Source organism: Urocitellus parryii, chromosome 4, assembly GCF_045843805.1.
Source record: "Urocitellus parryii isolate mUroPar1 chromosome 4, mUroPar1.hap1, whole genome shotgun sequence".
Classification (NCBI taxonomy): Eukaryota; Metazoa; Chordata; class Mammalia; order Rodentia; family Sciuridae; genus Urocitellus; species Urocitellus parryii.
Window position 1 is genome coordinate 89,114,426 of NC_135534.1, and position 21,497 is coordinate 89,135,922.

The 21,497-nt window shown below is 37.0% G+C and overlaps 1 pseudogene; it reads right to left on the minus strand.

Annotated features, from left to right (window-relative positions):
• Positions 1–19,515: 19,515 nt before the first annotated feature.
• On the minus strand, positions 19,516–19,671 carry LOC113185380 (thymosin beta-15A pseudogene; annotated as a pseudogene).
• Between the last annotated feature and the right edge of the window lie 1,826 nt (positions 19,672–21,497).

The following is a 21,497-nucleotide window of genomic DNA, read 5'->3' on the forward strand; positions in this document are numbered from 1 at the left end:
ATGAATTTATTGTGTATCTACTGAGTACATGTGAACAAAGCTTTCTCTGTGACTCAAGTCATAAAGGACAAAGTTGACATTGCCACCGCTAGTAAGCAACATCAAGAAAATTGTGTAAAAAGTTTGTGACACATCAAAGAAAATAATATTCTCAAATCCTCTGTGGGTTGGGTGAAGTAATGTGTCAGCTTTCCATCTCTGACAAAACACCTGAGAAAAACAACTTAGGAGGAGGAAAGATTTATTTTGCTTCGAGTTTCAGAGGCTTTAGTCCATGGTTGGCTGGCTGGCTGCATTGTTTCTGGGCCTTTGTATAAGGTGGTACGTGATGGTGAAAGAGCATGATGAAGGAAAGCTGGTCACCTATGACAGCTAGGAAGTAGACAAGGAGAAAGGGGCCCAGGACAAACTGTACACTTCCAGGACACACCTCCATGGCCCATCTCCTCCAACTCGGCCCAACCTCTTAAAGGTTCCACCATCTCCCAATAGTGCCACAGGTTGGTGACCAAGCTTTTAGCACATGGCCTTTGGAAGACACTTTATGGGCCATGTGTATACATACAATCACAGCCTGGCCACATACATATATACGTATGGACACAGCCAACCCCATTTAAAATATAGCTGCCATATATTTTCTCCCAGATATTTTCAGAAGTTCTTGAGTAAAACCTCTCTTGCAATCCTCTCATCCATTCTAAGGCATTTATTCATATTACTCCACAAATGAAGACATTCAATGGTTTACTCAAAGTCATCTGGCTAGAAAGTGATAAAACCAGGATTAACCCTTCATCTTCTGATTTGAAATCTAGTGTTCTTTCCCCTGTATCTTACAAATTGAATTAGGATGTCCTGCTTAAAACTAGTCATTTATAGGTTACCAATTTTCCAAGGATTTAGAAAAATACACCTAATAACACCTGTGACAATTGAAGATCATCAGAAAGGATGTATTTAGCTCTCCTACAGCTTATTATTACATCTGGAACATGGCTTGTACTGTTGCAAACCTTCCTTTATTTAGCAAAGAACTTCTTTTTGCATTTATAGCAAAAAGAAGGGTTGCAGGAAGTCAAATTATTAGAACACTTTCATTCCTCAAGGGCTGGACAGAAAGAAATGTGAGCATCTCGAGAGTAAAGACCTTGTCTTATTTTTAATACCTAGAACAGCCTGAACATATAAAAGATGTTTAAACAGTTTTTTTTAAATAAATAAAGATAATGAATGAACATGGAATTCATGGTGGTAAGTCTTAGGCAAAGCCTTGGGAGAATCCATGAATGGACAAACAATATTTACATGCAGGAAACTCTGTAGTTTTCTAGCCTGTGAACATAATTAATGTTCACTGTAAAATTAATAGCAAACATTTATATCCTGTGTTCTATTTGCCAGGCACTGTTTTAAGCTCTTTAAAGACATCTGTTCATTTAATCCTCAAAACAATGTGATAAAGTCTCTATTTTAATTATACCTATAATTAAATATACATATTTGTGCTTCTAGATATTAGGATACTTAGAAGGAAATAAACCTTGTCATGTAACTAAAGGCTCTATCACAGTTCAAGGTTCATAGTGTATGTTAAGTAAATAATTTCATGAGTGATTTTTCTCCATGGGACAGTGCATTGTCAAGATCAGATCAAAGGTTATGATTGCCCTCTACTCTACACCCGGGAAAGACTACTGTTTGAATTGTGGTTACCCCAACAGCACTTGTACTTATTTCTTCAACTCTGCAATTCATCAAAGGACTGCACTCTATGCAAAATCAAAAATCATATCTGCCTGTTTAATATGCAGTTTCTACTTTCACAATTAATAGTTGACTCAAAGCCAAGAAAACAAAATAGTTAATGCTAAGTCAAGAATGCAGGAAGAAAACTAAAAACCATAGGCATGGAGAGACTCAGTCTGGAGAGTAACGATCTAGGATATGTGACCAGAGCTTGGTTACTAGGATGATAGAAACATGTCAATGGACAGGTTAACCAAGACAGATTCCATGGGGATACCAAATCAAAATTGAAAGAATATAATCCAACAATGGGACTGTGAAGTTAAACATGGGGACTTGGATAAATCCTTCAAACAGGAGGCATTTGTGCAGGCACTCGGTAGTCATAGGAGGCCAATTGGATATGGAGGCATACCAACTAAAAAGCTATTATGGGGATGCCACCCGATGAGATGTGGTAAAAAGGTAGACAAATGAAGGGAAATAATCAGGATTTGGTACATAATTGGAAATTAACAATAAAAGGCAAATCAATGATGATTCAGTGAAAGCACTAGAAATTTCAAGTCTCAGGGATGGGACGAATAGGCAAAAATAAGGAATACTGGAAGAAATGTTAAGGGAAAGGGAAGCCCTGATATAATTAGGTTGCATACAGAGCAGATTGGAGGGTTTAGTATTATCCCTTGGAATCAATTGGATAATAAGATCCCATCAAAACATGCCCATTCTCTATGTGAAGGAAGGAGGAAACTTCATAAAATTTAACTGTCAGATGAATACTTGCAAGTTAGTACATTTTGTTATTGTATCAATTCAAGATCTACAACATGATTCTTTGATATACATATACAGTCATGGTCACTACAAGTAGGCAATTTAGCATATCCATCATGTCATCAGTTACCTTTTTTGGTGTGGGGGCGGGGCAGTAAGAACCTAGAATCTACTCTTAGTTTTTCTAGTACACAATGTTAACAAGAGTTAACATTGCTTATGCTGTAATTTAGGTCTCTAGATGTATTCATCCTAGTTAATTGTAATATTGTTCCCCTTCCTCCCACCCTCTCTTCTGATAGTCACCATGTTACATTTCTACATATTCAACATTTTTAATGTTATAAGACACACAACAAATCCTTTAAAAATACATGTTAAGTGAAAACAAAGGACACAGAGAAGGAAGTAGGGAAGAGAAGAAAAGGAAAAAAATTACAAAATGATGTTAGTTTGTAGCATGACCGAGAAAAAAATGACAGAAAAAATAAGAATGGCTTCTTCATAGTTTCACTTTAGAGATCTCTTCATAGTATAAAAGTGTCTCTGGACACACTCTTTAAAAGATAAGATAGTACTGATTGGGTCAGAAACAGAAACTCCTATGATTGTCATACTTCTTTCCCACACCCACATTACCCCCAGAGGACTACTAGTGAAAACTGATGAAAAGTGAGAAATAGTAGTCAGGTACTGAAACCATTTAGAAGCACCTCACTTATTCTATTCTTTCCTCATACAACACTTAGATGCACAAATACAAATTCTGAACACATTTCATCCCTCAGCTATTTCATCGTACAATGGGGACAACTTAAGGGGACTTAAAGGTGAAAAATGAATTTTATACTATCATAAAAAGTTAGAGTCAGCCCATCCATGGCTAAGGTGATACAGATGTAGGTAGTAAATATTCTTTTTATTAATCTGTTTAAATGATCTAGAGAGGAAATTGTCCCACAATAATCTTTCCTTTGTTCATTGAATTTTATGATTGCTTCTTTTAGCCACTAGTCATTAAAGTAAATATAGAATCTGCCTCATCTTCTACCATGAGTAAAGTTGTATAATATGAGGACAAAGGGTTATAGAAAACAGAAATTGACTCATCTAAAATTTCTGAAGAATTACAAAGTTCCAAATTCTATTTCTAATGAAATACTTAAAATTCAGCTTTAGCTGGTGTACTATTAAATGGACATTGTGTTCACAATTTTTGAAATACATTAAAATTTGCTGCATTAAAACCTTCCTTTATTTAGCAAAGAACTTCAATATTCTAGGAAATTTTTGTTCATTCTCAAGGTTTATGCAAAGAAACAGAGAAACAAATTGTTCAGAATCTCAGTGACCAGGTCCCAATCTAGAGAAAGGCAAAGGGGATTTCAAGTATGACAACAGAGAACTCCTGAGATGAAAGCAATGTCCTTCACATAGGAAGCAAATTCCTGATGAGAGTTGAGGGTTTATTTTGGAGGGAAAAATAAATTGGAACTAATTGAGGATCAAAATGGATTGCCGTTGTAGAAAATTATACCAAGAAGCTCTTAAAATATAGGGGAAGAATTACTCATGGGCACAAAGAAAACTATGCAAATGAATAAGGAAAGAAATTATTACTACCTTCAGGGAAAAGACACATAACCACCGTGCACCATGCTACTTAGATGTGAATAGCATTTGTATGAGCCTAGTATAAAGGTTTAATGGTGATTGTTAATTTAGCCAATAATTATAACAAATTATATTAGAAAATAAGTTTTTTTTTATTCTAACAGCAAATTGATATCAGTTTCTCACATTATCTATCAAAAGAGGCCAAATGTTAATATGTGAAAGTTTACTTGATTGGTGAAAATAGTAGGAAATAAGTGTCTACAAAATGATTGTGGTGGGCAAATGAAAGTCGTGATGCAAAGTGGCCAGTGTTATCTGCAGCCTACTTTTAAAAGCCCACACTGAGAACTGTGGAAAGTGAGGCCCTCATGCTGTGGACTGTGATGCATGCTAGAAAGAGAGGTTAGAATATTCTCCCATAGGTCCTAGAGAGCCGCTGAAGGCATATCAAGAGGAGTAATACGATGAAACCAAAGTTCTTCAGAATCTGGATCTCACCTCATTATGTTAAATAGTTTAGAGAAAAGAGAAAACTAGAAGCTGAAAGTCAGTTTGAAGCTATGAAAGATGGTCCAAATAGTTAACTGACACCATAGGCTCACTATTTAATAAATAGTTATAGAAAATTGACTTTGAAATATTACAACTTTATAAAAAATATAAGTACTTGAGAATTTCTTAGTGGAGTATTTGATTTCCTGAAGCAGAGTCCCAGTTAATAAGCAAAAAGCTTTCAGCCAAACTGTTTATCTTATTTCTCACTCTGATCATCAGGTTATTCTGATTAAAGAATTATGTTTTGTTTATAGATCTCACTTACTAAATAAGATTTCAATAATCATTGCAGTTATAGCAAGCTATTTGTGTTTCCTATGCACCCGGCAGTGATCTAATCTTTACATATTTTAAAAGATTTAATTCCTCATTCCATGAGGTAGGAATTGCTCTTATTCCTATATTACAGGAACATAGGACCAATTTAAAGGTTAAATAACACAAGGACACAGTCAAGGCATTGCTCAGGCAGGCTATGCCAAGAGCTTACACTGTCAATCTATTAGGTCAACCTGAACTCAAATATGTGAAAGCTGAAAGTACAAAGATTCCTCAAGATCCCTCATTTTAATCCATCAATAGTTCATGTAACAAAAACAAATAAATGGGGGATTCAAATCCAATTGAGCCTTATTTTTCCTCATGTGTAAAAAAAAAAATCACAAAAATAATCATTGAGTGGTTTTGTTAGCATTGTGGTAGATTAAGGGAAATATAGTCCCCAAATTTTTTATATCTCCCCATATTCATCCCTTCACAGTCTAGGCTTAGTCATGTTTTATGGGCTAAAATATGCCTCCCCCAAAGTCATACATTGAAATACAGTACCTCAGACTGACTGTATTTGGAGATAAGGCCCTTAAAGAAGTGATTATAACTTAAATGAAGTTGTTCCATAGACTCTAATCCAATTTGACTTGTGTGCTTATTAGATGAAGAAATCTGGACATACACATCTAGGAAACGTGCACACAGAAGACAGAACCTGTGGAAGAGAAGACAGCCATCTATAAGGAAAGAGGCATCAGAAGAGCCAAACTTGACAACACCTGGATCTTGAACTTCCAGCTTCCAAGACTGTGCAAAAATAAATGACTGTCCATTTGTAGGAAAATGGACTTGAGAACATTATGTTAAGTGAAAGCCATACTCATAAGGTCAAGGGTCCTATATTTTCTCTCATCGGTAGAGCCTGAAGAGGTAAAAGGAAAAGAAATGGGAGAGGAGGATCTTATGAAAATCAAAGGGAGACGAGTAGAGGAAAGGCACCAGGGGGAGGGAAAGGGGAAATACTGGAAAGTGATACTGGCCAGACAGTATTGGTACATGGTATGCATGTATGAATATTTAACAACAAACTCCACCATTATGTACAACTATGATGTACCAATTTTTTAAAAAGTAGAAATAAATGGCTGTTGTTTAAGCAACCAAGGTTACGATATTTTGTTACAGCTAATACACCATGTTCCTTGTGATGAACAATCAGTATATATGAGTATATTTGACAAGCAGAAACTGAAAAATACCAGCAATTTTCCATTTGCCCTCACTCCTGTTCTCTGCCATCACCTTGAAAACATGTCTATTGCACTCTAAAATGAAAGACCACTCTTTTATTTTGATATTTCTGGCAAGCTTCACTCTAAGAATCCTTCCTATTGTGAAAACTTGCTGTGTCTTTGTTGGTTTTGCAGTTCTATGGAATCAATCCCAGGCCCTCTTGTATGCTAAGAAAATGCCCACAAGCTGCATTCCTAACCCCAAATTGCATGGTTTTCTGTGACTCACTCCTAGTCACCTCTAAGAATCTAAAGTGACTATGAGCTAGATGGGGACAGGGTCCTTTGATGACAGGCAGAGAGGAGAGTGAGGGGCCTGCTGTTGGACTTCTACTTCTCTCTATGCCCCAGGGGCTTGGTCCAAGTTCCTGGGTATTATTATTTTGGTGGACATGTCCCAGACTACCAGAAGAAGAGTTGGTCTCTTTCCTGGCTTGTCTGAGATGCTTGCCACACATCTTAACCGGATCTTGGCTCGGTATCCTCTCTGTGAAGTAAATTAAACCAAATCATTAAACCAACTTCATAGTAAATGCAGACTAAAACACTCCCAGCAGAAGAGTGAAATAGGAGTTTGAGAGTGTTATTATTCCAGTCATTACCTTTAAACTGAAAGGTGACATGCCAAACAAGTCATAATGAAGGCCGAGTAGACAGACCTTGGCTGAATGCAGAGGTTAGGTTTGTTTCATATGTGTGTAATGTCAATTCTAAAGTGAATAGAATCCTGAAGTTTACTCACCTGGATATTATACCAAGTAAAAATATTAACTAATCCTGTTTAATTTTTGTTTGGAAACTATAGAAAAAGCAGCCTGCAAATACATTATGGCTATTGTTTTCAATGAAAAATAAATAAATAAAAGGATGGAAGGCAGAGAAAATAAAGCCAAGTCACTGCAGCACATCTATCCTAGGTCATTCAACAGCTGGTCAGCCCCAGATAGTGACCAAGTAAGTGCAGCTAAACACATATTTCTGACCCAAATATGTTTGTTGCTTTAAAACTCTAATTGTGGAAGTAACACTATATACCATATTATTGAGACAATAAATAATATGTACAGGTATCAAATAAGATACAGTCACCTATACATAGCAGCTCCACAAATTTAAGTTCACTTGCATACTTCCCCTTTGTTTTAGAAGAAGCCAAAGTAAACAAATAAAGCATTGCGAATTTGTTCTCATCATAAGTGTAGACTTGGATCTAATAATAAAAAGTGATAAAGCAAAACATTCATTTCAAATGGAAGGGAGTTAATGAGAATATAAGATTTTATTCTTTTAAGGGATGCACATGTCCATTACAAACTGTCTTAGATGTTAACATGTCTCATTTCCCTGATGTCATTAGTAAAGAAATTCTCAATTACCCATAGGTTCATTAAATAAATCAATCCTCTAATTCTCTCAAATTAATTATCATTAGTGCAGATGATTGCTGTGGTCACAGTAAATAAAGGTATTATCAACTGTGAGCAGTGGTTTGCTCAAAGCGAGATTTAGTCTCTATTACTTGAAGACTGAGAAACAAACATTGGCTTGGTTTGAGAAGAAATTAGAGATCATTCAAATAAACTCTTTCCCCAAAGAATCTAATGTTTAAATATCTCTCGAGTTTTGCTCTCAACTGTTTCAATCTAGATTAAAACAGTTGAGAAAAGCCACAATATAAGGTTCAAAAAGCATATGATAATGGTGCTTTCGTTATAAAGAAATGACAATGATAATATCCTGTGTAAAGAAAACTCTATGGTCACCCTAGAGCTGATTTTTAAAAAGCATATTTTCCTCATATAAAAGCCTAATCTGATAATCAGTTCAAAGAAACCCTACTCCATATGGTTATCAAATGACCCATGTTCCTTTTTTCTTATTTCTCTGCCATCTCCAAATCCACAAGGTTAAAACTGACTTACTATACTATGTATGCATTCTAGTCTGTCAAAAGAAAGGAAGTTTAGCACCTTTGAGAATATGACCTGTAAGTTGTTCACATCAGTTCCATTCAAATACCATTGATCTAGAAGTGTGAGTGTGTGTGTGTGTGTGTGTGTGTGTGTGAATTGAACCCAGGGCCTTACAATGCCAGGCAAGCACTCTACCACTGAGATACATCCCAATACCAACCTAGAACTTTGATTCATGTATCACTTGGTCATAAGCAATGCTGGATAAGTTTAGCTCTTAGGTGGAAATGTGCCTGGAAAAACTAGAGGAGTTTTATTAGTTAATGTGTGTGTGTATGGAAATGGATACTAAATGGCAATTAACAGCTTCTATCATGACCTAGTACTAATAAAACAGCAATTTTAGAGTCAACAAAGGTCAATTTTGAACTTGGGAGGAAAAAATTAGGGAAGTAAAATATATTAAGTGTTTTAGCCAGGACACGGTGGCACAAGCCTGTAATCGAAGCATCTCAGGAGGATCACAAGTTCAAAGCCAGCCTCGGCAACTTAGTGAAGCACTAAGCAACTCAATGAGACCCTGATGGATTGAGGAATGTGGGTCAGTGGTTTAGTGCCAAATGTATTGGCACTAGTACCAAATGGATTGAGGAATGTGGGTCAGTGGTTTAGTGCCCCTAAATTCAATCCCTAGTACCAAAAAAGAAAACATGTGTTTTATATCAAACCATAAATAATTATTATCAATTCCATTTTATACACAAAGAAGTTAAGGGTCAAAGGCATAAAATATCTTACCCAAAGATACAAAGTCATGAATAACAAAGCTCTGTTTCAGCCCCAGATTGTCAACACTGATGTTCTTTATCAGCCCACTTTACATGGCCACAGCACCCACTTTGAACATGACAGCACTAGGCTCACAAGGCAAATGAGGAAAACTGTTGACATTCAAGGTAAAGATCACAAAAAACCCAACTCCCACAATTTTTCAAATCCATATTCTCTTACCCAACAGAATTGTCTAAAACTTAATTATCCTTAAAACTTAAAAAAACACTTTGGGTCTAATCTATAGGTAGAATCTAATTATTTCACTTTATCAGAGAACCCTCAGACCAGTTATGGTTAAAACTTGATCTATCACCTTTTGTGATCTTTTCTATATCTGAATATCCTGCTGTCTTGCAACTCACTGTATATTGGAGGGAAGACGACTTTGGCTACCCACTGCCAAACTGCTTAGAGTTCTTTACACTGCATCCCATGGATAAGTACCCCAGGAGGAAGGCAAGTGAAGAGTTGATTTCATAGAGATTAAAACCCAGACCTCCTTCTCCTCCTCCTCCTCCTCTACAAGACTGGATTCCTGGTTTTAAGAATATTCAGAAGAGATATGAGCAGGACTTGTTTGCTCTCCCCCTAATATGAGGATGAGTATAATAACCAAGTATCTAGAGTTTTTACTGTTCTCCAAAATCTCTTTTTCCCTTTCAGAGCTCAAGATCCAAAGGCTCAGGCAGTAAACTGATGCAAAACTGAGTTTTTAAAAGGTAGAATTTAGGCGTATTTGATCTATAAGCCCAAAAGTATAATTTCTGTTTTATGTTTACCCCCAGTAAATTAAATGCATAATACTTCAGTGTTAGGATTTGAAGCCCATCTGAGTTGAATTTTCAGTTCTCCCTAAATTAGAAATGGCCACCATTTGGAAAATTACCTGCCTCAAGTCAGTTTTTTTCATATGGGGAGCAGGGTTCACATCCCTATTTGCCTGGTGGTGTGAGGGTGAAATGAGATAATGTGTTGCATATGAAGTACCCCAGACAGTACAGAGGACCTGGGGACCATGTGGAAAAGGCTCCCTGCGTCTGTGCTAGTTTTCCTTGGGATGTTTTAATTTTCATGCATTTCCTTGAGCAGCTTTCTCCCTATACAGGGGTGAAGAAGATGGCGTTGCTAGGTTTTCCCTCTTTCAAGTCCCTTTGAGCACCATCTAGCCAGCCTCATATGTTCCCCACAAGGCAGTCTGAGGACTACTCCCAATATTTTCAGGGGAGTTAGTATTTCTAGGATTTTTTCATCGTATTACCCATTCAACATATCCATAAATATGTATTAAGCATTAACCTGGCAAAAAAATCTCAATGCTGGAAATGCCATTAAAAAAGAAAACCGAGGAAATATAATAAGATAAATTTTTGGATCTAACAAGGATAAAAAATAGAGTGCCATGTAGGAGCAAGATAAGGCAACTATGCTTCATAAATGATGCAAAGAAAAAAATACAATGACACTTGAGATTCATAAGAAAAATCTAAGCCACCATTAAGTCAAAGGTGAAGCCAGGCATGGAGGGGCACACATGTGGCCCCAGCTGTGAGGTCACTTGAGACAGGAATATCCTGAGTTCCAGGCCAGTCTGGACAACTAAGCAAGACTCTGTCTCAAAATAAAAAATAAAAAATACTGGGTGCATACGTGAGTGGTAGAACACACCTGGGTCCATACCCAGAACCACCAAAAAAAAAAAAAAAAAGAAAGAAAGAAAAGAGAAGAGCATTCCTCCAGCAAAGTAATATGGAGTACAAAGACTCTGGGGAAGACTCTGAGGCAGGATCCAGCTTGATATATCTGACAGTACAAACAGCACCGTGAGAACCTGCAGTTCCTGGACAAGCATGTAAACTACTGAGAGGGTACAACTCCATTCTGACAAGCAAAAAGCCGAACATATGTTAAAGTACAACTCTTCCACAGAGATGAGGTCACAGGGCAAACCAGGGATCCCCAAATTAAGGAGGCAAACTGGTAGATACAGAAAATCAGAACTTACCAGGCAGAGAGTCCTTGGGAACTAGAGCCATACAGTCAACAAGTTGCTTAAGGCTCAGTGTGGAGAATTCAAAGATGAAACTCCAGGACACCAGGGTTGGAGGGACAGCTGCACTTCTGGAATCTCACCTCCTGAAGCTCTGTGAGGGTCTCCCAGCAAGCATCAACACAAAGCAAACAAAAGCCTTTGCAGGTGCCCATCAGGACAAGGAGAGCAGGAACCATTTTGGAATACATGAGCGGGATTCTGTTCTTATTAAGGCTGTCCACAGGTGAAACTATTTAAGCAGAACGTGACCTTCTCAGGGATTTGCAGAGTGTAACTGATCTGTAAGATTAGAGACACCCAATTTCAGGCCATACCCCAACACCAGCCGCCAGCCCCAGCTGAAGAAAATTTGAAATTTATAGTCAAGAGTAGCACAAGCTCACTCAAGACTGAGTCTTGATCACAGGGCTGGAGAACACTTCCCGTCCCCACCCAACCACCACATAATAAAGGCCTATTTTCAGTTGTTCTTTTTACCCATTAGATCATGTCTGACTATCAGGGGAAAAATCATGAGGTTTGCTAATAAACACTGGTTGAGGATCGAGAAGGAACAGAGCTGAAAGCTCTCCTTAATCGATAAAGTGGCAAACAAGCAAGAACAGATGGACACTGTGAACAGAGAAACAGAAATTCTAGAAAACAGCCAAAAAGAAATGCTAGAAATCCAATGAAGAATGCCTTTGACGGGTTTATTAGAAGACGCAATACGTCTGAGGACAGAATCTCTGAGCTTGCGAATATCCTGATAAGAGTATCAAAAACTGAAAAGCAGACACAAAAAGACTCCAGTGTGGGGTGGGAACTAGAATATCCAAGAACTGTGGGGCAATGACAAAAGGTAAAAATACATGTAACAAGAATATAAGAAGGAAAAAAAAAGAAAGGGCAGAATAAATACCTACAGTATAACGACTATGAATTTCTCCCAAATTAATATCAGACACCATGCCACAAAACCAAAATTATCAAAGACAAGGCAAGGTAATGCCAAAATAAATTAGGCATATCATATTCAAATCACAGAACACTGAAGATTAAGAAAAATGCTGAAAGAAAACACCTCTGGCTAAGAGGTCCTTTTTAAAAAAATTTTTAGACAGGGTCTTACTAAGTTGGCCCAGGCTGACCTCAAACTTGCAAAGAGAAGAATGAATTTTGACTTCTCATCAGAAACCATGCAGAATGAAGCAAATTATTCAAAGTGGTAAGAGGAGGGGGTGGAAGGAACACTATTTTAAATTCTGTATTTTGAAAACCTGTCCTTCAAAAGTGAATAAGAAATACTTTTCCAAAACATAAAAATTGAGAGAATTTGTTGCCATTAGACCTGCCTTGCAGAAAAAAAAAAGGTTAAAATAAATGTTATATAAAGAAGGAAAATTACATAGGCCTAAAATTTAAATATACATAAAGAAAAGAAAAACAGTAAAGAAAGAAGAGTGAAGGCAAAATAAAAGCTCTCATTTTTCTTATTCTTAATGGGCCTAACTAAAAACTATTTGTTCAAAATAATAACAGCAACCATGTATTATTAACACACACACACACACACACACACACACACACACACCCCACGTGCATTCCCGTGTGTAAGTGAAATGAATGACAGCAATGATGCAAGAGACCAGATGGAGGAAGGAAGCAGTATGGTGTTATTTGAAAGTGGACTGGATTACTTGTAAATGTATATTGCAAATCTAGGGCAACCCTTTAAAAACTTCAAAAAAAAAAAGTATATGACATACTAAAACAGGCCATAAAATATGATCCTATAAAATGCACTAGCTGTGGGCATGGTGGCATGTGCCTGTAATTTCAGAGATTCTAGAGGCTGAGACAGAAGGAGTGGAAGTTCAAGGCCAGCTTGGACGACTTAGTAAGACCCTGTCTAAAAATAAAAGGACCAGGGATGTAACTCAGTGGTAGAAGACCTCTTGTTTCAATCCCCAAATCACTCACATATGTAAAAGGGCATTAACTAAAGCCACAAAAGGCAGCAAACGAGTAGAAGGCAAAAATAGGAACTACAAACAAGGTCAACAAATGGAAAACAATAACAAGTATGGTAGATATTAGTCCAAATATGTCAATAATCACTTTGAATGCTATTGGGATAAATTTATCATTTAAAAGACAAAGTTTGTCAGCGTATTCTTCTTAAAGGTAATACCCTAAGTTGGCTACAAGAAATCATATTAAACATAAAAACATATATACATATAGATTAAAAGTAAATAGATAATGAAAGATGCTGTGATAGAGCCAATCAAAAGAAAATAAAAGTAGCTATATTAATTTCAAACAAAACAGACTTCAACACAAGGAAAGTTTTCAAAGATAAAGAGGAATTTTACATAACAATGAAGAAGTCTAGAACACATAACAATTCTGAATAGGTATGTACTAATAAAAGATCATCAAAATGGACCAAGGACCTTGAGAGATACCTCACCAAAGAAAATATTCAGATATCAAATGAGCATATGAAAAGATGCCATATGTAATCAAGGAAATGCAAATTAAAATAAGGAGATACCACTATACATTTATTACAATGATCAAAATCCAGAATCATTGACCCTATTCTGTAAGTGTCAATCATAGGTGTAGCTTATACCATTACACACTTAATACAATGATCAATCCAGAACATTGACACTAGCTTATGCTGGTAAAGAAGTGGAACAATGAGAAGGCGAATTGTCGCTAGAGTGCTAGATCACATTAGGAAAATAGTTTGGCAGTTTCCTAGAGAACTAAACATCCTTTTACCATATAATCTAGCAAGTTCTCTCCTTGGTATCTATATCAAAAAGTTGAAAACATGTTCACACTCTGCACCTGAGTGTGTATAACAGCTTTTCTCATAATTGCATAATTTGGACATGATCAACATGTCCTTCAGTTGGATAATAGATAAATAAATTATGGTCCCTCCAAAAAATTTTATTCTGCACTAAAAAGATATGAACTATCAGGTAATGAAAAGTCAAGGAGGCATGGGGCTGGGGATGTGGCTCAAGGGGTAGCGTGCTCGCCTGGCATGCGTGCGGCCCGGGTTCGATCCTCAGCACCACATACAAACAAAAGATGTTGTGTCCGCCGAAAAATAAATAAATAAATAAATAAATAAAATAAGATGGACACAATATAAAAAAAAAAGTCAAGGAGGCATATCACAAAGAAAACAATCTGAAAAATTTTCATATTGTATGATTCCAACTATGTAACTTTCTGGAGACAGTATGAATACAAATGTTTGCCAGATTCTAAGGTAGAGAAAAGAAAAAGCATGGAGAATTTTTAGGACAGTAAAACTACTCTTTGTGATATATTATAATGGTGGATACATGCCCCAACTCATTTTTCCAAATTCACTGATTGTACAAAACCAAGACTGAACTGTAATGTAAACTGTGATCTTCAGGCCTTAATGGTGTGATGATGTAGGCTCATAAATTGTGACACTTTTTCCTCTCTGGTAGGGACATTGATACAGTAGAAGATATGCATGTGTGGGACCTACAGGTTACAAGAGAAATCTCTCTAGTTACCACTCAAATTTTTGTGAACTTAGAACTATTTTTAAAACATAAGTCTTTTGGGAAAAATAGCATTATGAGCTGGAGATGAGATTGAAAGTTAAGCAGGATTTAGATTGTGATAAGATAAAATGTGGTGAGGAGTTTCGATTTTGATTGTAGGGATAATTGGAAATCTTTATAAAGATTTATTTCTAAGATACCTGGATATACTAGTGTTATATAGTGCTATAATTTCTGTGATTTCTCTAAGAAGTCTAAGTCTAAGGGAAATCCAAGGGCTCCACTATACTTTCTGGCCACATTTAAAGTGATTTAGCATTTAACATTTATTGTTAGCTATAGCACTTATATTTAGAATGAAAAGTGTTCCTGTGCAATTATCTGTCGTCAGAATAAAACTGAGGAGAACAGTGACTTCTGAGTAAAAATTAAAAGGTATTTTCCAATTATTTCAGAACTTCTCTTAGCCAAAGGCATGAACAACAACCAGACAAATCTATGGTTCACCTCAGCAGATCTCCCTCCTGCTCCTTCCCCTCTCTCCCTCCCTGACTCCTTCTCCCCCACCACCCTGCCATTCACTTTCTCTATAAATCAAAAGTTAACAAATGAAAGGAGTAGTTTTCAAAACACTTACACATTTAAAAATCATCCCATGTAAGAGATCCAGTTCTGTCTGAATAACAGCAAAACATGGAAATACATCAAAGTCTCACAAATCAGTTTCTCTAAGCTCTCTTGACCTTCAGAGCTCCTTCCGTCTCTCCTCTGTGCAACTTCCAATACATAGCTGACACTCAGACTCCTCAAACTCTTCCTAACAAACACTCTTTTTTTCCCATTTGATGCAACAAATCCTGACATCTCCCCAGTATTTAAAGATAAAGTAGAAAAAAAAAATCAATGAAAAAAGTGAGGGAGGAAGGAAGGAACAGTGGCAGAGGTGGAGAGAAGGAGAAAGCAGTGCCATGGTGACACTGCTTAGCGGCCATGCTCACTGTACAGGCAGCAGCACCTGCACAGGTGTAACCATGGGAAGCTAACTGCTTTCAGCAGTAAAAATCAGCTTCTGGAATGTTTGAACTATGATTACAAAACAATTTACTGCTTTTTTTTTTAAGAGAGAGTGAGAGAGAATTTTTTAATATTTATTTTTTGGTTTTCGGCGGACACAACATCTTTGCATGTGGTGCTGAGGATCAAACCCAGGCCGCACGCATGCCAGGCGAGCACGCTACCCCTTGAGCCACATCCCCAGCCCCAATTTACAGCTTTTTAAAACCTAAATGTAAATGTATAGCATGTAGAATGTGGGAGGTAGATGGGGAAAGAAGAAAGGGAGAAAAGAATGAGAATGCTAAAATCTTCACTTAGGAAGTGGGAAGAAATGAATAGATCAACCAGGTTCTTCTGAATCTGATGCAACTAGAAGAAGATGACGAAAATAAGTAAATAAAAACCCTTTTAATGCAGAGTGGGACATAGGAAGGGAGGAATAGAAAAGGAGTCTATACTCTCATTTTAAGTCAGTCAATACGATTTGGTTTTTTAATCAGGTAGTGACTTGACTTCAATGTAAGTAAAAATTTTAATTTAAACTGTGATGCCAGAGACTTGGTTGTGATGGGGGAAGTATAAAACTAAATTAAATTTATAATGCTGAGATAGTCTGACCCAGAAATTCCACATCTAGTAATATTCCCTAAAGAAATACTCAGAAATGAGGACAAAGGTTTATGTACAAGGATGTTTGCTACAGTATTAATTATAATAGTAAAATGTTGGGAACTACCTACATCATAAATATTTGGAGATGACTTAAATAAATTATGTTTGCACATAAATAGAATATTAAACAAATGTTAAATCATTTTTAGATTATTTGGGAGCTTATATAATGTAAATATCACATTATTATGCCAAGTACAAATGCAGGATTAAAAACCTGTGTGTGTGTGTGTGTGTGTGTGTGTGTGTGTGTATGTGTGTTCGAGAATTAGATCCTCAGTAAATATATATGACTCAAGAAAAAAAACAAACACTTTGGACAAAATGAGTGTTTATTATCAACAAGTCCTCTCTAAAGAAAAATCTAAACTTTTGACTTCTAAAACAAAGAAAATAATTTCCAAAAGAAAGATTAAGATAAAACTAATGGTAAACAAGGGAAATAAAAAAACTGTGGATAAATCTAAATAAAAATCTACAGTGGGCTTTAAACTATATATAACTAAAAATCCTAGGGGTAAAACATAGATTTGGAAAGGGGAGACGAGTAAATGTTCTAAGTTATTTTACAAGAAGATAAAAATATTTAGACATTTTAACATATGGGTAGTAAAATTGTGAAGCTAAGTGCTAAAACAAATTAGGGTTTATAACATTCAAAATAGTATAGGGGAAAAAACAGCAGGGGATGGGGAGAGGATACAAGAGAAAGAACAACTTAATTGAGAAAAAGGCAAAAATGAAAGAAAAATAGAAAATGCTATTGGAGGGCAGAAAAGAATAGAAAATATAAAATAAGATGGTAAAAAATAAATCCAAATATATCAATAATCACTATATATATACAAAACTCAACATCAAAAAAAAAAAAACTGTCAAACTGGGTTTGTTTAAAACCTAGCTAACACCTATTTAGGACAATCAAAATATGTTGACCCTATTCTAATCTTAGCCCAATTAAGATCTTGTATCTAACAGTTTTCAAGTCCCTTTCCCTAGAGTAATTATCCATCTCTAACTAGTTCCTATGAGGAAGACCAGGAGAATTATAAGGAGGCACACCTGTTGTGACATCTCAGGGTCTTTCTACAACTGTTCTACAACTGTTCACGTACTTTATGGCTGACTACAACTGTTCACTTATTCTGTGGCTCTTAGTCTAAGAACTACTCATGTCTGGAAACTGGTCACATAATGATTTACCTCTTTGAAGGCTGACCTCCTAATCTACTTGTCCTTCTTGATCCCTTCTGGTACATATATTAATCAGTACTTTTGTTGGCTGCCCATCTATCCTGCCTATAGGAAAATCGTGCTGAATCATATCCATATATTCCTGTGAGTCAGGACCCCTGACTGCCATCCCAACCTTGCTGTGCATTATGCTAATCAGATATACCTTAAGTGCCTACAGCTGTCTTCTGCTAATCCAGGGTCCTATTACCCCACCACCTTATTCCTAAGGAGCCACTAACATGATCACATGTCCTGCCACATGAATCACTTGAGCTTTTCTGCACTGTTGGAGCCCTCACTATCACATCCCCTCTTACCTTGGAAAATGAAAGGAACTGAGGGTCATCCCAAAGAACACTGATATTTCATAGAGCCAATAAGCATGCCTGTTGCTCTGAGCTTCCTGATTACTACCCCCCCCCCCCATGGCACTTTTAACATCTCTACTTCATCTGTGAAAGCTATTTATTCTTTCAAACACTCCAGGCCATCTTAGCAACGTATTAAAGCAATAAACCAGGGCCCAAGCATTCCTATCACAGAATGCCTATATACTGTCACTCTCTCTTAGCCAACTGTAAATTCTTCTTCCATTAATCTAGCACCTTGAGGGTTAAGCCCTTATCCTTACTAGTTTATGTGAACCAGGTAATGACTTTCCTTTGCTGTATAATCTCTTTCCCTTAGCAATCTCCCCCTTAGTAGTTGGTTTAAGCTGACACTGGATATTATCTATGGTCTGGTGGCTAGGAGGGGAAGCAAGGTCAGATACAGAGGAGGAATGGAAATGTTTTAGAAGGTAGTGACCTCATTTGAAGCATTTAAGACATTTACATTGTCTTCTAGCAAAGGTCAGGCAGGGTGTGTGTGTCTACTATTTACATAGATGTGTGGACCACTTCTGAAAGTCCAGAATTCTGGAGAATTTAAAGATTCGAGGATGTCAAATACATCTACACAAATGTCCCATGTGTCAGATCCTACTTCTTCCCTGTTGGGGTGCTGGTCTAGGCATCAGTGCCTTCTCTGAAGCTCTGGTACTCTACAAATTTACAAGTTTTAGAAAAAAAAATATAAATTATTTCTGACTTCAGAGTAAGCATGAATTATTTTTTGTATTGATTGTTTTGTTGATACATTAGCAATGAAAATAAACTAAGCTGCAAAGGCACGTAACTTCATGAAGATTAAGAAGCAACGTAGGTACCCATTCTAAGTTAAAATCGGCTTGCCTTATAGGACCACACACACAAAGATCATCAATGGTGAGATTATTGATAGCATCTATCCTCTTGAATTTATTTATGGACCAATGAGAAGTTTACAAATAAATTTAAGAGAACATTGACTAGTGTTAACCTCTTATCCAGGAAAGTACAGGTAAGAAGCCATAGGTGCCTAATATTCTAGAAACACACAGGTTTACAAAAAAAAAAAAAAAAAAAAAAGCGTAAAACCAAGACTTTCCAGCAATGTTGAAATTTGCTTTTGGGAGGAGATACCCATTTTATGATGTTTCTGAAGCCAGATTTAAAGATAGGTAGTGTAGTTAGGTACAATAAAGAATGGAGTCTATTAAGAAGATGGAGTCCATCCAAAAGAACTGATAATGAAGTAGCTCCCAGCAAACTGGGAGGTGCTAATCAAACCACTCCAGGCCTTTCCTGCCCAGATTACTCCTCCCCACTGCCACCTTTTGGCCTTCCCACTGGCATTCTATCACTGCAGGATAGAGGGAAAACAAAGGACGGGAATGTGGGAGGACAACAGAAGACCTTAAATATAAAGAAGAGAAGACCTCCCCCTGCCCCTTTTCAGGTCCCATTCTTCCTGGGGGAGAAGTCTTTTCTGCTATACTTTAATGAAGCCTTCCACTTTACAGTCTACACTTGCCCCTGTTTGCTTCTCTGGTGTTATACTTCAGCACTCAGGGAAGCAAGGACTCCTCACCCAGTAAACAACCGTAACATTTGGACACACTCTTTCTCCTGCTGGATGGTTTCCTTTGAGGGAAGAGTATTTTTTTTTTCTCCAGTATTAGTTTTCTTCAGTTTTGATTCGTCAAACTTCTCCACTTTGGACAAATCTGGTTTTTCACTCATCTTGACTAAAAGAAAGATTGAAGCCTGGGGTTTAATGTAAGGCTGTCAGTTGACTGCCACCGTGTTCATTCTGGACTAGGTTCAAGCAGGAAATCTTAAGATACATAAAAGCATTAACCATAAAATGACCATTTAAAATTAAGACCTTATATTCTTCAAAACATAATGACACTTAAAAATCAAATTGTACCACCAGGGGCAATGGTGTATGCCCATAATCTCAGTGGCTTGGGAGGATGAGGCAGGAGTATCACGAGTTCAAAGCCAGCCTTAGCAAAAGTGAGGCACTAAGCAACTCAGTGAGACCCTGTCTCTAAATAAAATACAAAATAGGGCTGGAGATGTGACTCTGTGATTGAGTGCCTCTGAGTTCAATCCTGCTGAGAGCCATTGCCAAGTAGAAATGACGAATCGAAATTTCCTTGCCAGAGTACCCCATGTTGCTTAGAGGAAGGACTCGTGAAAATGGACTTGCCTTGGACATTCGATGTGACATTGCATGTATGTTTGAGAAAGGTGACCCTGCTCAAGGACCAGGGTGGATCCAGGTTTAGGGAGGATCCTACTGGATTAGGGAGGATCCAGGTTTAGGGTGTATCCTGCAGGTTTTAGGGAGTATCCCGCTCCTTGGGTTTAGGGCGTTCTGGTTTAAGGACAATCTGGGTTTAGGGCGGTTCCAGGTTTAAGGTTATTCCTGCTGGGAATAGGGCGTATCCTGCTGCCTGAGTTCCCGTTGAGTTCTCCTGGGATTCAGAAAGTATTTGGGATTCAAAGCCTGGTGGAGTACGTGAATTTTGCGGGCAGAACTTGGATTTCCGCAGAACGTGTTTGTAGAGGGCCGGTGTGAGTTCAGGAATAAAGAATTGCTGTTTGAATCTACAAGGTTGTGAGTGGCTCGGGATTTGGTGCCCAGCCAGACTGCGGCACAATCCCCTATATCCCCCACCACCACCAAAAAAAAAAAAAAAAAAAAAATGAATTGCAAACTAGGGTAAGATACTGACAATACATATAAGCCACAAAGATTAATATTTATAATATTTGTGCCAATCAATAAGATAATAACCCAAACAGAAAAATGAATGGAATCATGAATAAGCATTTTGCTTATGAAGGAACATGAACAACTAGTAAATATTTGAAAATACATTAAACATCATTAATAACCAGGAAAATGCAAAATAAAATCAAGATGTGATAGCATTTCATACTCACCATGTAGGCAAAAATTATAGTTGATAATACCAAATGTTGGAAAGGATATAAAGCAATAAAAATTCCTATATTGCGCTGATAGAACAGCAAACAGGTACAAAAATTTTGAAAACCATCATCTGTCAAGTGTCAGTAATCATCTACACTATGATCCAACCATTTCACTCTTAAGTACCTACACATGAAAATTTTGTAGATTAATTGGTAAATTACAAAAATCAGTCTAGTTCATGGGTTCTCCAAGTGATATCCACAAACCAGCAACATCAATATCACCTGGGACCTTGTTAAAAATGCAAATTTTGGAACCTGACTGAAGGGCTATTGGAATAGAAACTTTGGAGTGAGTTCCAGCAATTTGTCTTTTAATAAGTCCTCCAGCTGATTCTGGCAAATGCTGCAGCATGAAAACCACAGATCTAGTGGGTCAAAAACATCCTTTTAAAAAATATATACTATGTTAGACTACACTAGAATAAATAAAATATGAGACTGTGTTGCAAATGGGAAGGGCAATTATTGTTTAATTGAAACTTTGATTTAGTTTTCTGTGTGTATGTTTTTGGACTAAGTGCAGGAAACAGGAAATGTGTACTAGGATGTTTATACCA